The sequence below is a fragment of the Lithobates pipiens genome, unplaced genomic scaffold (assembly GCF_037356315.1).
Source record: "Lithobates pipiens isolate NorthernLeopardFrog02 unplaced genomic scaffold, aLitPip1_a1.2 Scaffold_19, whole genome shotgun sequence".
Lineage (NCBI taxonomy): Eukaryota > Metazoa > Chordata > Amphibia > Anura > Ranidae > Lithobates > Lithobates pipiens.
Genome location: NW_027507764.1, coordinates 210,194,275 through 210,214,316, shown reverse-complemented (window position 1 = coordinate 210,214,316; position 20,042 = coordinate 210,194,275). Strand labels below are relative to the sequence as shown.

The following is a 20,042-nucleotide window of genomic DNA, read 5'->3' as shown; positions in this document are numbered from 1 at the left end:
TGGGAAGAATGTGGAAGAATGTCCCCCTTACAATGGTGGACAGTGGGAAGAATGTCCCCCTTACAATGGTGGACAGTGGGAAGAATGTCCCCCTTACAATGGTGGACAGTGGGAAGAATGTCCCCCTTACAATGGTGGACAGTGGGAAGAATGTCCCCCTTACAATGGTGGACAGTGGGAAGAATGTCCCCCTTACAATGGTGGACAGTGGGAAGAATGTCCCCTCTACAATGGTGGACAGTGGGAAGAATGTCCCCTCTACAATGGTGGACAGTGGGAAGAATGTCAACGTTACATTGGTGGTCAGTGGGAAAAATGTCAAGCTAACATTGGTGGTCAGTGGGAATGATGCCCCCCTACATCGGTGGTCAGTGTGAAGACTGCTTCCTACACGGTTGGTCAGTGAGAAAAATTATACCCTTACTATGGTGGTCAGAGGGAAAAACATCACCTCTATAGTGAGTGGCAGGAATGCCCCGTACATTGGTGGTCAGTTGGAGGAATCCCGCCCAATTTATTGGTATCCATGAGAAAAATGCCCCTTACACAGGTGGCCAGCAGGAAAAATATCACCCTTACAGACAGCTAAAAAGATTATTGGGATCATGCCACTATCTATTCTAAATAGAATCGACCTGGGAAGTATACAAGCACCATCAAATGGGAAGTCAAACCGCCACGCTCAAGGAACCTCTGCCCGGAACCCCAATTGAAAATGGCTGACATAGATATTCAGTCTACACTTCAAAAAGTAGTTTTCCTATATAAATCAGCTGTGCAAGATGGTTTGCTTAAGCATACCACACACATTCAAATCTGATTTACCAACAAGTATGTAGTGCAGTGGCCCTCCTGATTGGTTGAGGAGGTCCATTAGCTAGTAAGTGGATCTTTACATAGTTTTGCTAAATCTATAGCAGGTTGCATGGTCAGATTGCAATGTGTATGGTGAACCTTAGAAAACTAGAGACAAAAGTTGATCAGTTGCCCATAGCAACCAAATAGTGGTTGCTATGGTCTCCTGCACCCATCTTCTTCACTCCAGACTTATTACATGTATGTGTGCTGAAGTTAGAGCTGTCTCATCATACATACATACATAGAGATCAAACATACATAGATCTTAATTACATAGAGATCATACATACATAGATCTTAATTATATAGAGATCATACATACATAGATCTTAATTATATAGAGATCATACATGCATAGATCTTAATTATATAGAGATCATACATGCATAGATCTTAATTATATAGAGATCATACATACATACATAGATCTTACTTACATAGAGATCTTACATACATACATAGATCTTACTTACATAGAGATCTTACATACATACATAGATCTTACTTACATAGAGATCTTACATACATAGAGATCATACATACATAGATCTTACTTATATAGAGACTTACATACATACAAAGAGATCATACATACACATAGATATCATACATAGGGCTTACATATATACACATGCATACAGATCATACATACATAGATCTTACATACATACACACATAGAGATCATACATAGATCTTACATACATAGAGATCATACAGAGATCTCTGCCTGGTAGTGCCCATTCCCTAGCACACACATCCTATATGTATAGAGATGCCCATCAGGCAGTGTATGGAGATGACACATGGTATGGAGGCTCCAGCCTGTCCCTGCAATGTCTCCCCAGCCCCGATCAGTCCATGGAGTACGTCCTATACATAGCAGACAGGAAGCGGGCATTGGTTGTCAGTGATGGCACACACACATACAGTCGTGCAGCACTCACCTCTGTGCTCCTGGTCCAGTGTCTGCTGTGTCCCCCCCACACACGATCGTTCCTCCTTCCCTGTCTCCACACCCCGATCGGGGCCCTGCTCTCCCCCCACCGATCCTGCCTCCTCTCTCCCCTCCCCTCCTCCTATTTCCTCTTCCTCCTCTGGCTGGCCTGTACGATTCTCTATGGAGGTGAAGATCCGATGCGGAGGCCAAGGACTCGGGCTGTGGATGGTGTCCTGTGGGGGCCCAGATCAGGCAGCTGTGTGTCTGTACAGGAGTCCTGGAGAGGGAGGGGGAGGGTGTTGCGGTTACTGATGATGATGATGATGTTGCTATTTGCAGTGAGCTCAGAGCTCTGACCCGCCTGCTGGTTGCTCGGTGTGTATGGATATGGACGGCGGTGGGGAGGACTCGGCGGACAGGTTATTATGTCACCGATCAACAAGGCTTTATGTGTGCAACTTCACTGCTAGTCCTGCCAGAGCCAAGGAGTCTGATCATTCCTGGAGGAGGAGGAGATGGGGGACTGGTCCATAGGACTGACCTATGTCTGCAACAGGGGACTCCAAACTTTTCACTTCCAGGACAACGTCCTTAGAATTATTCATGGCAGGGGCGTTGCTAGATCTACAAAAGATCTGGGGCCAAAGCCCATAGCAGCGTAGTAAAGAAAGTCATACGCTTGGGCGGGCATTCACATGTATATACAGTAATATACGTGTGTATATATATCCCCAGAGAGCCCCCCTTAAATCAGGGTCCCCAGAGAGCCCCCTCCCTTGCATCAGGGTCCTCAGAGAGCCTCCCCCTTGCATCAGGGTCCCCAGAGAGCCCCCCTTACATCAGGGTCCCCAGAGAGGCCCCCCTTACATCAGGGTCCCCAGAGAGGCCCCCCTTACATCAGGGTCCCTAGAGAGCCCCCTCCCTTACATCAGGGTCTCCAGAGAGCCCCCTCCCTTATATCAGGGTCCCCAGAGAGCCCCCTCCCTTACATCAGGGTCCCCAGAGAGCCCCCTCCCTTACATCAGGGTCCCCAGAGAGCCCCCTCCCTTACATCAGAGTCCCCAGAGAGCCTCCCCCTTGCATCAGGGTCCCCAGAGAGCCCCCCCTTGCATCAGGGTCCCCAGAAAGCCCCCCCCCCTTGCATCAGGGTCCCCAGAAAGCCCCCCACTTACATTAGGGTCCCCAGAGAGCCCCCCACTTACATTAGGGTCCCCAGTGCCACCCACTTACATCATGCCCCCCACTTCCAACAGGGTTCCCAGAGAGCCCCCCACTTCCAACAGGGTTCCCAGAGAGCCCCCCCTTTGCATCAGGGTCCCCAGAGAGCTCCTCATTTACATCAGGGTCCCCAGAGAGCCCCCACTTACATCAGGGTCCCCAGAGAGCCCCCACTTACATCAGGGTCCCCAGAGAGCCCCCCCCTTACAGTAGGGTCCCCAGAGAGCCTCCCCCTTAAATCAGGGTCCCCAGAGAGCCCCCTTAAAATCAGGGTCCCCAGAGAGCCCCCCCACTTACATCAGGGTCCCCAGAGTGCCTCCCCTCCCCTTGGGGACCCCTGCAGAGACTTGGGGCTATAGCCCCAAAAGGCACCCCCTAGTGACGCCACTGTTCATGGAACAAAAAAATATATAAATCAATAAATAATGACTGCGTTTTACTTGGATTGTTTCTGCACAACAGAATTCAGAATAAAACAGAAGGAACTTCATTAAAAGAAACTAAAGTCCTCCACTGACATCAGGGTTCCCACCTGAGCCCCCCTTACATCAAAGACTGCCTTAGGAGTCCCCTGTAGATCAGGGCCCCCCTAACGTCAAAGACCACCTTAGACCCACCCCCCTTTTATCAGGGTTCCCAACAGAGCCCCCCTTACATCAGCGTCGAGTCCACATTAGGCATCCGTCCTAAAATCAGGTCACTATTAGAGTCCATCTCTGATGTTCACCCGTATATCAGGGTCCCCATCAGAGACCCACTTAGATGACCCTGCCCTTATATCAGGGTTCCCATCAGAGTCTGCATTAGGGGCACCCCTTAAACCAGAGCCCCCCTTACATCAGAGCTCACATTAGGAGTCCCCCCCCTTACATCAGGGTCCCCACCTGAGCCCCCTTACATCAAAGTCTGCCTTAGGAGTCCCCTGTATACCGTATATACTCGAGTATAGGCCGACCCGAATATAAGCCGAGGCCCCCAATTTACCCCCAAAAAAACTGGCAAACTTATTGACTCGTGTATAAGCCGAGGGTGAGACATGCCTGTCCATCCCTGTGTGTGTGTCCGTCCATCCCTGTGTGTCCGTCCATCCCTGTGTGTCCGTCCATCCCTGTGTGTCCGTCCATCCCTGTGTGTCCGTCCATCCATCCCTGTGTGTGTGTGTGTGTCCATCCATCCATCCATCCCTGTGTGTGTGTGTGTCCATCCATCCATCCATCCCTGTGTGTGTGTGTGTCCATCCATCCATCCATCCCTGTGTGTGTGTGTCTCCATCCATCCATCCATCCCTGTGTGTGTGTGTCTCCATCCATCCCTGTGTGTGTGTGTCTCCATCCATCCATCCATCCCTGTGTGTGTGTGTATCCATCCATCCCTGTGTGTGTGTGTCTCCATCCATCCATCCCTGTGTGTGTGTGTGTGTGTGTGTGTGTGTGTGTGTGTGTGTGTGTGTCCAGCCTACCTGTGTCCCGAGCCTCCGTCCCGTGCCTTGCCTCCTTGCCTCCGTCCCGTGCCGTGCCTTGCCTCCGTCCCGTGTCGTGCCTTGCCTCCGTCCCGTCCCGTGCCGTGCCGTGCCGTGCCTTGCCTCCGTCCCGTGCCTTGCCAGGATCGCCGCTCTTCGTCGGCGCCTCGGCGGCCATTGTAAAATTCAAAAGCCGCGCCTCCGCCTTCGCCTGTGATAGGCGGAACACTGAATTTCCCAGCAGCCTGTGTTCCGCCTATCACGGACATCGTCTCATCCTCGTCCGTAGTACGAGGATGAGACGATGTCCGTGATAGGCGGAACACAGGCTGCTGGGAAATTCAGTGTTCCGCCTATCACAGGCGAAGGCGGAGCCGGAGGCGCGGCTTTTGAATTATAGAATGGCCGCTGTCTGTCTGCTCGACACGCTGATCGAGCAGGCAGACAGCGATGACTCGAGTATAAGCCGAGGGGGGCACTTTCAGCCTCAAAAAAGAGGCTGAAAATCTCGGCTTATACTCGAGTATATACGGTATCCCTTGTACATCAAGATCAGGAGCCCCCTTAATATCAAAGACCACCTAAGACACCTCCATTACATCAGATTCCACCTTAGACATCCTTCTTTAAATCAGGTCACCACCAGAGTCAACCTCAGATATTCCCCCATATATCAGGGTCCCTAGCAGATCACCCCTTAAGTCAGAGACCTCCTTAGGGCCCCCCTTACATCAGAGTCCACATGAGGAGTCCTCCCTTACATCAGGGTTCCCACCAGAGCCCCGTCACATCAGAGATCACGTTAGACATCCCGCCTTATTTCAGGGTCCCCATCAGAACCCCCTTACTTCAGAATCTGCCATAGGGCCTCATCCTACATCAGATTCCCCATTGGGCCCCCCTTACAGCAGAGTATTCATCAGCGTCCCCCCTTATATCCGGATCCTCATTCAAGCTCCTTTCATTTAGATTCTCTATCAGTAGTCTGGGACCTTGATTACAGTGTGGCTGTAGTTCATGTAGCAGCAGAACGGGAGTCAGGAGACTAAGCAGGTATGAATATAGGATGCTCTGACATCCTGCTGGGGCAAGCAGGGACACCGGAATGCCTAGCAACCAACTGACTTAGGCTGACCATACGTTATACAACGTTCCTTTAGATTTACCAAAAACCATATAATATGAGGTCAAACCTAAACACTTTCAGTTTGTATGCAATCAGGCAGGCCCCTTGCACTACATAGGTGATGGTAAGTCTAAAGGAAATTAAACACATTTATTTTAGAATGTATGACCATCTTTAGAGAAAGACAGCGGGAGATAGAACCTGTTCTTAGTTGTGGACCACATGCAGTCATGTAGCAGGTATGATTTGGCCTGTGGACCAAAGTCTGGAGTCCCCTGTTTTATAGTCATCAGCACTCCAAAGGGCCTTTCAGAAAAGAATTGCAAGATGCCAATGTTTTAGACCCTTGCAGGACCTCCTTCTTCAGGCCACCTGAATCAACAAGTCTCCCTAAGGAAGGGAACCCTGCTAGAACCCGCAACGTTGGCATCTCGACTTAATGTGACATTATGGGCCCAATAAATTATCTTGTTTGTGAACTGCTTCAAGCGCACATCCTGCGGTCCCAGCATTGGACCAGTGGGACATCCATCATAGGCGTTGCAGGCTCCAGAAGGTGGAACCTGCTATGGCACTCGGCCGCATTCGGCGGCCCTCGGGATCAGATCGGTCAGAACGCTCGCTCCTTGGGGCTAACAATGGACAGCTGCATACCTGAGACTTGGGGCTTTTCGGGGTCACATTCAGCCCCCCCCTAGCCACCACCTCCTGACGCCCCTGTACAGTGCAGTCTCCAGCCAATCTTTACATCAGTGTTCCCTTGGAGAGATCTCTCCTTGTGGCATCTTTCCTTACTGACCAACAATAAATAGGTTTTGGCAGGGTCCTCCTGAGACCTGGAAATCATTGCAAGGGTTCCTTTTGGGTAAAAAGATCGAGAAAGGCTGCCTAGACAGTTTTTTTTAAAGATTTTCCTTGACATATTGTTCTGGTGAAAACTGACATTGGGCATCATTCACCCCAGGAAGATTAAGTATATTATATTAATATATATTATACTATATAAAATGCACTTAGGGGTGAGCTAGCATTGGATTTAAAAGATTACTCAAAATATTAGTAAATCAAAAAATAATATAGCATATACAATTTCTACAGAAGCAATATTGTAATTTCCTTTCCTGACATTTTTTTTTTGCTGTAATTTTCCGTAAAATTCAATGCTATGCGCCAACCTGGGGGCTGTGTACAGAATACCCCCCAGAACTGTAATTTCCTGCTTGGGTGAAGAACTCTGCACTAAGATACGAGTCAGGCTTTAGGCATTCTCTGCAACAAAAATTGTACTTTTGGCGAAATGCTCCCTAAGGGCAGGGCTGTCTTTAACCACTTTAGCCCCGGAAGGATTTACCCCCTTCCAGACCAAGCCCTTTTTTGCGATACGGCACTGCATCCCTTTAACTGACAATTACGCAGTTGTGCAACGTTTTACCCAAACAAAATTGACCTCCCTTTTCCCCCCACAAAAAGAGCTTTCTTTTGGTGGCATTTGATCATTTTTTGTGGTATAAACAAAAAAAGAGTTATAACTGTGGGGGGATGGGACTGACTGGGGGAGGAGACCGATCGGTGTTCCTATATACTAGGAACACACAATCTGTCTCCTCTACCCTGACAGGACGTGGATCCGTGTGTTTACACACACAGATTCACGTTCCTGCTCTGTCAGGTGCGTTTGCGGGAGATCTCGGGCACGAGCATCGGCTCCTACGAGATGGGGATGCGCGCCCCCTATGCCAGCGGGAAGCTGAGAGCGTCAGATGACGCCCGCCCAGGATGGGAGATCCCATCTGCGGACATCATTTGACTATATGCGGGATATAAAGTGGTTAATTTGTAGTACAGAGGAAAACATGAATGACAACATATTGCTTTTTCAGTGTGTTTTTCATTTCCATCTTCCATTAATTTATTGTAACCAGTGTCTTTACCAAAACGCACAAAGGATGCAGCAAGCAAATTTTGGAACAAATGCAATGCACTATTCTCTAACACAACACACTGATGAGAATAGCTTCATAGATTATAATGGGGACTTGTTTTCCTGTTTAAGCACGCTGTGATCCTCTGCTGTAGCACACATAAAACAAATGTGAATTGGCCCTCGAGGGTCTGTGTCCTGAAACAAAACTTCAGTGTCAGTGATATCGGATGGAAGCATTTACTGACTACTACTATACTAGTTCCAGGATGAACTGAAAGATTAGGTTCATGGTTATTGTCCAAGAACTAGCTTGAGCCATAGCGTGGCTACTTCCGTCAGAGCTTAATCACACAGGTGTTTTATTTAATATCAGTTTTCCTAAAAAAGGGATCTACATATAAAACATGAAGAAAATCAATCAATGGGTCATATAACCTGTGTCTGTATTTTGTGTTTAGATGTATTGTTAGACAGAAAAGTCACAATCTGGCCACTGTAATCCTGGAGGCCTGCTGGTGACACAAGGGTTGACTGTATGATCAGAGCAAACAGAAGACTCAGCCAAATTCTGCAGGGGCAATCAGTGTAACAGCTGGCATCTGGAGGTGCTGAGGTTCAGGAAACTTTAGCAGGGGGATTTCTGGAGCTCATATTTTAATTAAAGAATTACAAAGTGTACGTGATCCTCTTTTATGTCTTATTATGTTTGTCTAAATCAAGTTATTACATTACCAAGCCACTGTAAAAAAGGAAAAACAAAAGGGTCTTGGCTGGAGCTGGGCTTTGTAACACAGCTGCCCAGCATCTAATGCCCCATACACACTATCAGATTTTCTGCTATTTTTTTCCTTCAGGTTTACCAAAACCATGTAGTGCCAGGGCCTGCCTGATTGCATACAAATTGAAACTCCTAAGGTTTGACCTAATATTATATGGTTTGGGTAAATTGAAAGGAAAAACTCAGCAGAAAAACAGATAGTGTGTATGGGGCTTTAAAGGACAGTGTGACTGGGGAGTGCACTGTAGGGAATCCATACTGGATAAAAGCAAAATATCTTCACAGAATTCTAGATGTTCATCAAGACCAGTGGTCTCCAAACTGTGGTCCAAAGGCCAGATGTGGCCCTTTGCCTGCTTTTATCTGGTCCTTGGGGCCCGATTTAATCCACTGAAACCAACAATGGGCATATACCACCCTCGCCCAACTGACCCCAATGAAGAGGCACAATTCCTCCCAATGACGCCAACAATGGGGCACAATTCCTCCCAATGACACCAACAATGGGGAACAATTCCTCCCAATGTCACCAATGATGGGGCACAATTCCTTCTAATGACACCAAACATGGGGCATTGTTTTTTCCCATTGACGCCTTTTCTACTCCCAATGGCCACAGTCCAGCCCCCCTGAAGTCTGAAGGATAGTAAACTAGCCCTTTGTTTAGAAAGTTTGGAGATCACTGATTTAGACCTTCAGCCAGCTACCTACCTATTACATCTCAAGGACCATTCAAAAAAGAGCTACATGTCAATACATCCTCTAAATACCACTGGAGCATGTACAGTACACCAGCATGTGGAAACAAACCCACCATCACAATAGATTTGTGGTTTCACAAGATTAATAAAACCATGCTAATGAAAAATCTAATTAGCACAAACTTAACAAATTCAGTTCCACATGGCATGTCTGAATGTGGTTTACTATCGCACAAGAATATCAGCAGGTACTTGCCTTTTAGTCAAGGAAAGTCTTCCAAGAGTGGTGGTGCCAAACTCATCGCCCCCCTATTTCTACACAAAACTATAGCACACAAATATCACTCTCATCAGAACTGGGTTCTTCAGTTGACTAAATCTTATTCTGAATCTCCTGTAATTAATAATTTATATATCCAGGGACTGGAGACCTTATCAACTGATCACAAACCTCTTTATAATCTCTGAACGTATTCATGATACTATAAATGATAAATTACACATTTTAGTCAACGCAAAATTTTATGAATGGTGCTTTTATTTATAAATCAGGACTTTATAATGGATATTGTTAAAGGACAGGACTCTCTTTGTTGAGTTTTTTTTTTTTATAGGAACATATTTGGCAATACATGCAATAAATTATGAAATATTCAAATAATTTGCTATAACGTTTGTTTTAAGGAACAGCAACCGAAAGGCAATGACCTTTATTTATTCAACTGAATGGGAAAGCTCCCTGACATTCTATCTAGAAGAGGGAACAAGAGAAAAAAAAATGGACTTCATCAGCCATGTACTGTATAAATGATGGGATGACAAAACTACCAAGCTCATGCACACACAATGGGACTGCTGCTCAAAGTGTTAGAGTGGGCCTTTAGAAAACTGCAAAAGTCTATTCAAATAAAATTCTGGCCCAGCCAATCAAAATGGCTAAAGATCGGAAACCCGAAGAAAACCTGTCAAACATGTCAGCAGACGCCGCGGGAGCTCCAGGACATCGCAGCAGTGGAGTGGAGGTGAGCGTAGGTTCCAATTTAAAGCAGAATTAAACCAAAATTATAAATGTAATATATTGCAGCTCACCAATTCTTAGATGCGGTGGTACCATTGGTACCACTGCTGTGTCTCAGCCGTCCGAGATTCTCTCCCTCCTGATTGGCTGAGACAGCAGTGGCACCATTGGCAATCAAAGTCAGCTAGCCAATCAGGGGAAATAGGGGCGGGGCCGGGCTCTGGGTTTGAATAGACACAGGGAACTGTGACTTGGCTCAGGTGCCCCCATAGCAAGCTGAACATTCGTGGACATTGCTGGGCTCAGGTAAGTGTGAGGAGGGCTGCTGCACACAGAAGGATTTTATCCTAATGCTGAGGTTCAGGAAACTTTAGAAGGGGGATTTCTGGAGCTCATATTTTAATTAAAGAATTACAAAGACAAAAAACCTTCTTCCTTTACATCCACTTTAAGTCTGTTATTTTTTTTAACTTCCTCTAACAGATTAAGCTTTCCTGCAAATGTAGCTGTTAAAGTGTTGAGACAAACCAGTTAACAATGGCAGGGGTGCTATAAATGATCAGCTTTTATATATATATATATATTTTTTTTAACCAGAGTAAGGTTTATTGAGCATATAAAAAAAAAGATTACATAACAATACACAAACAAAAATAGGCGCAACAGGCACCAAATACTATGAAGAAGGATACATTCCATGTCTGACATAACATACTGATACATACAGTGCACACAACATCATGACTACAGATAATATATGTATACGTTCAATAGAGTGCCCAGACGGGCTCGTCAAAGGGGACTATTGCTCACCCCCTGCGCACAATGTCTACCTTGTGCAGCTGTGGGGAGTTTCCAACCACCTATGCCATATTTTATGAAATTTCGTCGGGCATCCTCGGTTGGAATAAATAAGTCTTTTGTAGGGTAAGGTTTGGTTAACAGCTCTCTTCCACTGCTGGACCGTCGGGGGGTCAGGTCTAAGCCACAATCGAGCTATCTGCATCCTAGCAGCGAAGAGAGTCTCCTGTAAAAGGATCCTAAGATATTTACTTTCCTCCCGAAGGGGGAGGAGACCAAGAATACATTGGCGTGGGCAGGCATGTACTGGCCATTGGGACTACCGGGAGTTTCCCGGTGGGCCAATGGCTCAGTGGGCCACTCTGATGTAAGGGGCTGGTGATGGGACACTCTGATGTAAGGGGGCTGGTAATGGGGCCCTCTGATGTAAGGGGGTGCTGATGGGACACTCTGTTGTAAGGGGGCTGGTGATGGGACACTCTGATGTAAGGGGGCTGGTAATGGGACCCTCTGATGTAAGGGGTTGCTGATGGGACACTCTGATGTAAGGGGGCTGGTAATGGGACCCTCTGATGTAAGGGGGTGCTGATGGGACACTCTGTTGTAAGGGGGCTGGTGATGGGACACTCTGATGTAAGGGGGCTGGTAATAGGACCCTCTGATGTAAGGGGTGCTGATGGGACACTCTGATGTAAGTGGGCCGGTCTGGATGAAGTCCAGGGCCAAATTTCTGCCCCAGTCCAGCCCTGGGCGTGGGCAGAGTGTGAGGGGAGACCCCATATGGTCATGTAGAAATTGGATTATCTGAGCCCAATACCTTTGAATGGGGGGACAGGTCCAGATGAGGTGATAAAATGTGCTGACTGGATCGCCGCACCGGGGGCACACAGGGTCTAGGTCGGGTTTGTACTTAGATAGCCGTACAGGGGTGACATAGGAGCGATGAAGTATATAAAGGTGGGTCAGCCTATCCGACAATTTGGGGGAGACCTCAGTCGACACCGACAATATCTCTCCCCAGTGCTCGTCCTCTATCGGTCCAACATCAGCCTCCCATCTAAGTTTAAGACTGTAAGCATGGGCCGTAGCCCGAGGGGCGAGGAGGTGCGCGTAGATGGTTGAAGTGAGCTTATGGGAATCATTACCAATAACCAGACTTGCCAAGGGAGTGCACGCCAGGGTCGGGGGCGCAGTCCCAAACTGGGTCTGCAATGCATGGCAGACTTGCAGGTAGCGAAAAAACACATGATTCGGGAGGCCGAAATCATCCTTGAGTGCCTGGAATGTCTTGACACCCTGAGTTGTGTAGAAATGAGACAGATATATGACCCCCCTACATATCCATATCTTGTAATCCGGTATCCCCAGCAGCTCCGGTAGATCAAGGTTATCCCAAAGAGGTGTATGCGCGTGCAAGGAGGAGGCCCCAGACCTAGACTGCGCCACACACCATACCCGGCCATGGTGCGCAATCATGGTATGTTTATAGCTCGAGCTGGAAATATCTCTATGTTTGCAAAAGAGAATTTGGAAGGGATGTGCAATAACATCTGCTATCGAGGTGCACACCAGGAGGGAGTACCTCAATTTGTCATAGGTGTTCAAATAATAGAAATGGGAGAGCTGGGAGGCCAAGTAGTACGTCTCTAAGTCAGGAAGTGCAGCGCCGCCGAGGCGGACCCGGCATTTGAGGGTCTGCCAGGCCAACTTATGCCTGGAAGAGCCCCAAACTAACGAGTTAAGGATCGATTCCATATCACGGAACAATCGAGGTGGTATATGGAGTGGGGCATGCCAAAAAATGTAAAGGAGCTTAGGGAGAAGAATCATTTTGACGAGTCCCAGACGGCCCATGACCCCAAGGGGGAGCCTGGACCAAACCTGGGTCTTCCGTTTCAGAAGGGTTCAAGGTTAAGGCTAACGTATTCCTCGAGGGAGCGAGAGCAGTGTATGCCGAGGTATTTGATTCGATCCGTACGCTCAAGAGGTAATAGGGCCTGCGTCCTCGTGGGGGCGGTGATATCTAAGGGGAGAACTTGGGACTTGGACCAATTAATGCGGAGGCCTGAAAAAGCACCAAAACGGCGAATCACTTCCAAAACCGCCGCTAGGGAAGGGCCGGCATCCTCCAGATATAGCAGCATGTCATCCGCATAGAGTCTGATAACCTCCGACAGCTGACCCGGGCGGAGACCACGGATGCCCGGGTGCGCTCTGATGGCAATAGCCAGGGGCTCCACCGCCAATGCATACAGCATGGGCGAAATGGGGCACCCCTGACGTGTGCCTCTTGATAAGGAAAAGGGGCTGGAAATCTGGCCATTAACAAGGACTCGGGCAGTGGGGGCCTGGTAGAGAAGCTGTATCCAGCGCACAAATTTAGGGCCAAAACCAAAGCTATGCAGGCATTCCCACAGGTACCCCCACTCCACCGAGTCGAATGCCTTTGCGGCATCCAGGCTAACCACCACCCTAGAACCAATATTGTCATGAGAGGCTTGTAGGTTCATAAACAGTCTCCTAAGGTTAAAGGCCGTGTTCTTTCTGGGCATAAAACCGGTCTGATCTGTGTGTATAAGGTGAAGTATTACCTTATTGAGTCTGAGGGCGAGGATCTTGGCCAAGATTTTTACGTCCAGCTGCAGGAGCGAAATGGGGCGGTATGATTCGGGGTAAAGGGGGTCTTTGCCTGGCTTAGGAATGAGGACTATCAGTGCTTCGTTCATGGAACGGGGGAGCACACCGGTATCAAATATGTGAGTGTATAGCAGGTGAAGCTTGGGGAGTAGGACCTCTTGAAACTGGACGTAAAACTCCCGGGGAAGGCCATCTGAACCTGGGGCTTTAGAAGGGGGCAAGCATGCTATAGCCTCCGCTATACATTCCTCGGTGATGGGAGCTTCCAAGAGCTCCACCTGGGAGTCTGTAAGGCCCGGGAAATCCACCGTCTGCAGCAGGGCACGCAAGTCGTCCAAGGAGCCGGTGGCCTCAGAGGTGTATAAGTCGGCATAAAAGCGCCGAAATTCCTGGGCCACCTCCAGCGGATCCGACAGCGTGGCTCCAGCCGCAGACATGAGCTGGACCACAACCGGGGGGCTGTGATCCAGGTGAGCCATGTAGGCCAGCAGTCTCCCAGCCCTCTCCCCATATTCATAAACTTTTTGTTTACTGTAAAAAACCTTCCTCCTCGCTCTATCTAGGTGCAGTTGATCAGTGAGTCTAGACTGTAGTCTCAATTTAGAAGAGTTGGAGGGCGTAGGATGCGCAAGGAACGCGCTCTCCATTTCCCCCAGCACCTTTTCAGCCTGCTGTATTGCGAGCCCCGAGGAGTTCTTAAATTGACTAATACGAATGGACATTAGCATGCGGGCGTGCAGTTTAAAAGCTTCCCAAACCAGACCAAATGATGTAGAGTCCGTATTGGTCCGAAAATAGTGAACCCACTCACGCTGGACGGCCTCCAAATCGGGGAGAGCCGTCAGCCAGAATGGGTTCAACCTCCACAGACGGGATACCGGAGTGGAGGGCAGGCGGAGCCTGGCCCAGCAGGGCAAGTGATCAGACAAGACCTTGATCCCGAGCCCCGCATCCAGAAGGTATGGAAGCAGGGTAGGGGAGAACAGGATCAGGTCTATCCGGGACATGGCATTATGCGCTGGCGTGAAGCAGGAGTACTCCCTCCGGGTAGGGTGCCTAAATCTCCAGACGTCCGTCAGAGCAAATTCGGCGAGGAAACTGCCAAATCTAGTCTGCGGAGGAGGGGAAGACTCAGGGGACCGGGTGAGTCTATCAAGGGCGGGGGACACTACGGAGTTAAAATCGCCTAGCCATAGAGCTGGCAGTGTGGGGCGCTGTAGCATAAAATCAATCCCCTCCTGGAGGGCCTCAAACTGGAAGGGCGGGGGTATGTAAAAGGCTAATAATAAGAATTCGAGACCCCCAGCCGTGGCATGTAGAAATAGATAGCGTCCCCGTCTATCGGAGTGTAAGTCATGGAGGCGGAATTGGACGGTCTTGGCTACAAGGACAGCAACACCACTAGAGTTGTTAGTATAGGGGGCATGATACATCCACCCAACCCACGGTTTTTTAAGGGACAGTTGTAACTGACCCGTGATATGTGTCTCAGTCAGTACCATTATATCAGCCCGTAGCTGCTTAAGGTGAGAGAGCACCGCCACCCTCTTAGATCTCTCCACGTGACTACCTTAAGGGTCCACCATCTTCCTCCACGAGGTCCGGAGCATCCACACGGAACTTTCCTAGCTTTGCGAGTGCGCCCTGGGCCTTTTTCGGCGGCGACATGAGAGCGGGTGGTTCCCCCGGGGGAAGCAGAGTAATATGTCGTGCAAAGGAGTCGATTGGGTCCTCAAGGATAATATAAAGGATGTAGGGCAGCCGGAGCTCATGGAAAGAGCGTCCTACACCATGCAGCTGCAGGCCACGCCCCCAGCTTTTATATATTTATGTAAAAACTTTATCCCAAAAGGCCAAAAAAAATTGCTATGACTGCTTAAAAATGGTTAGCTGAAGTACAGCTTTAAATTGTTAGTCAAATGACTCTAGTCCATCTAAATTTGCTAATGTATCAAACACTATCCCCCCCCCCCCCCGATTAACAATCCTTCTGTCTAAAGGTGTCTCAGTTGCTCCTCCATAAAGAGTGGAAACACCCTAATTCACACCATAGAAACGCAGTCTGGATGCGTTCCAGGTGCTTTTCTGCATGCATGTATTTGATGCGTTCCAGTGCGTTTTTGATGCAGTCTGGTGCTCCCCCCCCCCCCCCTTTTTTCTTAACCTTTAGGGCCAGTTCACACCAATTGCAGTTCCATTCAGTTCCGTGTGCTTTTTTTCTGACTGCGTTTCTATGGTGTAAACTGGCACTAAATCTTCACTATTCTTTTTGCCACAATGTAAAATTTTTTTGCAGTTTATCTGGGGGAAATGAAAAAAAAAATTTAAAAATAATTTTGCGTACTCTGTCCAAACCCTTTTACGAGCGCAGGCATTGACAGTTACTACATAGGTACAATACATTTCCAGGTAGACAGGATGCACCTGCTGTTTACAAGATTTCACAAGAATGACAGTTAAATTATTACCTAAACTATCATAAATGTCATTTTGTGACTAGTAGAATGGACTATAGAAGAACAAGAACAAATGTCTCCAATGTTTGTTTTTCAGATACAGGATAGACGATTGCTTTGCTTGTGTTAGATAATTTAGAGCAAAAAAAAAAAAAAAACTGTAAAAAGTTTGATCTGCAGGCATACATAACCCCTCCTGTGCAACAGATGAAACTGTTGGTGGTAGGTTCATCTGGGTGATCGTTAATTGTAATCAGAACTAGTGGGGACTGCATAAAAACTGCAATATAATGTATATATGGCCAGTATTAGGGTGACCAAAAATGGACAAGAAATGAGGGGAGCATACTTCAACAGTAACAGGGGGAACAGATAATAATAAAAACCTGACAGGGCCTTATCCCGCTCTTATTTTAGTATATAATTATTGTTTCAGTCTGTGTGCCTGCTGGAAAGGTTTCCCATGGTTCCCAGTTCCAACAACAGATGAGAGGAAATCTAATGGGGAAACAGACCATAAATAAAAACTGGAGGTTCTAACGCCTTCCCCATTCGGTAAAGAAAATGGGCAGGAGTTGGGAATTAAACCTAAACAAAAGTAGACTTGACCTAGACTTTAAAGCCTCATACACACTATCAGATTTTCTGCTGATTTTGATCTTCAGATTTACCAAAATCATATAATAGGAGGTCAAACCTTATGGCCCGTACACACCATCCGAATATCGTACGACCGATCGTACGACCATTTTCGGTTAATAGTCGCAAGTAGAAATTAAATAGCTAAATAATGTCATGAAAATTCTCGTATGATAGAAAAGAAAATCGAAAGTGATGTCATGTGTTGTAATGTATTTGTATTGAATTTTCAGATACCTATACTGAATAACCAAAAATCGTACAATCTGAAATCGTACGAGGAAAATTTTCGTGAATGCCCTATCGAATAAGATCGGATGAATGGTCGTGATTGGCTGTCGAAAGTAGTGTACACATGATATGAAAATCGTACGATCCTTCCTCGGACGACCGTTTCGTATGATATTCGGATCATGTGTACGGGTCATCAGGAGTTTCAGTTTGTATGCAATCAGGCAGACCCTTATACTACATGGTTTTGGTAAATCTGAAGACAAAAATCAGCAGAAAATCTGATAGTGTGTATGGGGCTTTAAGTTCACCCATGCCCAGACTATGGACATTACATTTTTTACACTGTCTAAGCAAGCAGTAAGGGTTAAGTTACATTTTTTGTGGGGGGCAGTAAAAATAGGCAGTGGTTTTATTGCCCCCTCAACTCACCCAGATAGTGGGTTGTACATATGTTGGCAAAATTATATCTCCTGGCCCATTCAGCGACCAATGCTGGTGCAATTCACATGGTTGCAGCACAGTGGTGTGCATATCTCCCAACATTTTAAGATGGGAATGAAGGACACCTACTAGCAAACGTATGTAGGCATAGGACATGCCCCCTACCACACCCCCTTAAAGGAGAATTAACCAAATAAAAGGTTCATTAACTCCACTACTATTCCTTTATTTTGGCTTTTAAAATGTACAAATGCAGCAATTTAGAATTTGTATGAGAGGTTTAGCAATGGAAAACACTTTTTGAATGATAAAAAGTGCATCTTATAACAACTATATAGATCAGACCAAAATGAGGGGAAAAGAGGGACATTACTCCAAATCAGGGACAGTCCCTCGAAATTAGGGACAGTTGGGAGCTATGGGTGTGGACTGTTAAGGATTAAAACAGGTCCAAAGGAGACATCATATAGCCACCCAGCTAATTGCCAGCCACAACCACTGATCTGTGGTGGAGAGAGCAAGGGCTGCTGCAAATGTAAACAAGCCCCGAAAAGAGAAGTACAGCCAAAGCTTATTTCTGAACTCCTGTGACCCAGATTCAGCTGACAGCGGGCTAAAGTCCAGATCCCAACCATAATGTCGGGATCCACCCAGATACCTGGGCGTCAGCCAGCTCAGCTTCTCAGTGTGCTACTGAGAGCCTGAGTCAGCAGCTCCCGTCCGCTCTGCAGTCTGCAGCTCCAGTGACCACTGGAGGGGCAGTCAATGCTGACAGTCATTGTTCTGTACAATGCAAGAAAATGTGGAAAGTAAACTCAAATTAAATCTTTCTGATAAGATTGTTCATGCACAGCTCAGTAATTACACAGATCCGTTTCATTAGACATAATACTGAATTCACCAAACTTTAACATGAGGATATTGATTGATATTAACAGCTTTATTTTAGCTATCTGACATTAAATCCCAACTTCAGGAAACTTAAAGGGTTAGTTCCCCTTTATCAAAAAACGTAATATTCAGATAAGGGGCATCTGTAGATAAAAACAAACTGTGTGGCTCTGACTTAAATTGAATCATATACTTTGCTATAGGCAAAGGATGTTACTAAGTGAGGCCTAGTCATTACTGCTCACCTTCTCCATTACAGCAGTGCGTTCTCAAACACAAGGCTCAGATCTATTGCAGCAGGGAAAAGAAGGAGCATGTGAAGGAGATCAGAGAAAAAGCTTGCTCCTGAGCAGTAATGACGAACCCCCACTTAGCAACGAGCTAGCAACGAGTATTCCAGTCAGGCTCCAAGAGGTACATAAATGGCCTACACCTATAGCAAGGCCATAATTCAATTTTAGTCAGAGCTGCACAGTTTGTTTTTATCTACAGACACCCCTTATCTGCATATGCAGTTTTTATTTTTTTGTAAAGGTGAACTAACCCTTAAAAAATGATCCCTTGCAGTTGGGCTGGACCCCCACTGCAAGGGTTAATTGTTTGTGTAGGTCTAGAGGTTCTAATTACAGGATCCTCCACTCCTCTGCAATGATAGACTGGTCCCTGTGTCTTCCTCCCATGCTCCAGCAGTCTAAGATCCTGAGGTCATCAAAACCAATTCAGCTTCTATTGCCCTGCTTTGGATGTAATGTCACCAAGGGAGAGTCCACCACCAAAGAATACGGGAGTACTATTTGTCAGGGAGTGGAAGATTAGGTAAAGTGCTTCTTCTTTCACCTAGGAAAAAGAGAAAAGAAGGCGGGCGCACCGACCTAGTGCATTTACCACTAGTAAAGCTTTATTCAAATATAAAACAGCAAGATGTATACTCACAAACGAGTATTGATAGAAGGCAAAATCAATAAAGAAAAATACACTGTTCAGAACATCGGCAAGCCAAGACCTGACGTTGAGTGGATCGAACGATACCTCAAAATGGCTGACGCGTTTCGGGGGAGAACCTCTTTCCTCTGAGCCTAAACGGGCAATGGGCTGCAAGATGTCAGGCATTACTTTATGAAGCTGGTCACATCACGCATTGAGGAACTAGACACCAGAGTGCAGGAGAAATTATTTTTGTGTCTTCTTTCACCTAGACCAGGGATACCCAATTGGCAGACCTCCAGCTTTTGCAGAACTACAAGTCCCATGAGGCATAGCAAGACTAACAGCCACAAGCATGACACCCAGAGGCATGATGGGACTTGTAGTTTTGCAATAGCTGGAGGTCCACTAATTGCATATCCCTGACTTAGACTAAATGAGCAATTAACCCTTGCGGTGAGGGTGCAGCCTTTTTTTAAGTTTCCTGGATGCAATCTATTGTAATATTAAATGACTAGAACGGCTAAACTATTATTACAATAACTATTCAGTTAAGGTGTTAGCAAATCCAACAATTTGTAATCTGGCGGATCTATACTTCTTCTGGAGCATTACTCCAAGTTTTTATTTTTACAACTACTAAACACTAAATATGTATATTGTTATCGAGTAATAATACATACAATAGGCTCAATTCACAGACACCAGCGTACAAATTTTAATTAAAAAAAATAACAGTTATTTTTAGCCAAGTCCAGTATGATTTGAAAGTTATAACCAGATAGCTAAAATAAAAATGCTAATCCTTGTGTTAAAGCCCAATGCCAATGATATAATATATCTCAAAAGATGATTGGTAGCACAACCAATGAAAGAAATGATAACTTTGAACAAGATATCCAGTTTGAATATCTTGATGCTTATGTTTTATATTTCCATTTACAGTGAACTGGCCTTCCTTCCTGGATTGGCCCCATTTCATAATCTTTCACTGTATTG

At 46.5% G+C, this 20,042-nt stretch overlaps 1 protein-coding gene and 1 long non-coding RNA gene across 2 annotated transcripts in view; one reads left to right on the top strand and one right to left on the bottom strand.

The window, feature by feature from the left end:
- RALA (RAS like proto-oncogene A) overlaps positions 1 to 2,296 on the bottom strand; it is a 92,288-nt gene extending 89,992 nt beyond the window's left edge. Inside the window, exon 1 of the mRNA XM_077491674.1 lies at positions 1,804 to 2,296. The gene's annotated coding sequence lies outside the window, so the exon portion shown is untranslated. The remainder of the gene's footprint in view (positions 1 to 1,803) is intronic.
- A 2,564-nt stretch (positions 2,297 to 4,860) lies between these two features.
- Positions 4,861 to 20,042, top strand: part of LOC143996562 (uncharacterized) — a 37,908-nt gene continuing 22,726 nt past the window's right edge. Inside the window, exon 1 of the long non-coding RNA XR_013277570.1 lies at positions 4,861 to 10,024. This is a non-coding gene — a long non-coding RNA (uncharacterized LOC143996562). The remainder of the gene's footprint in view (positions 10,025 to 20,042) is intronic.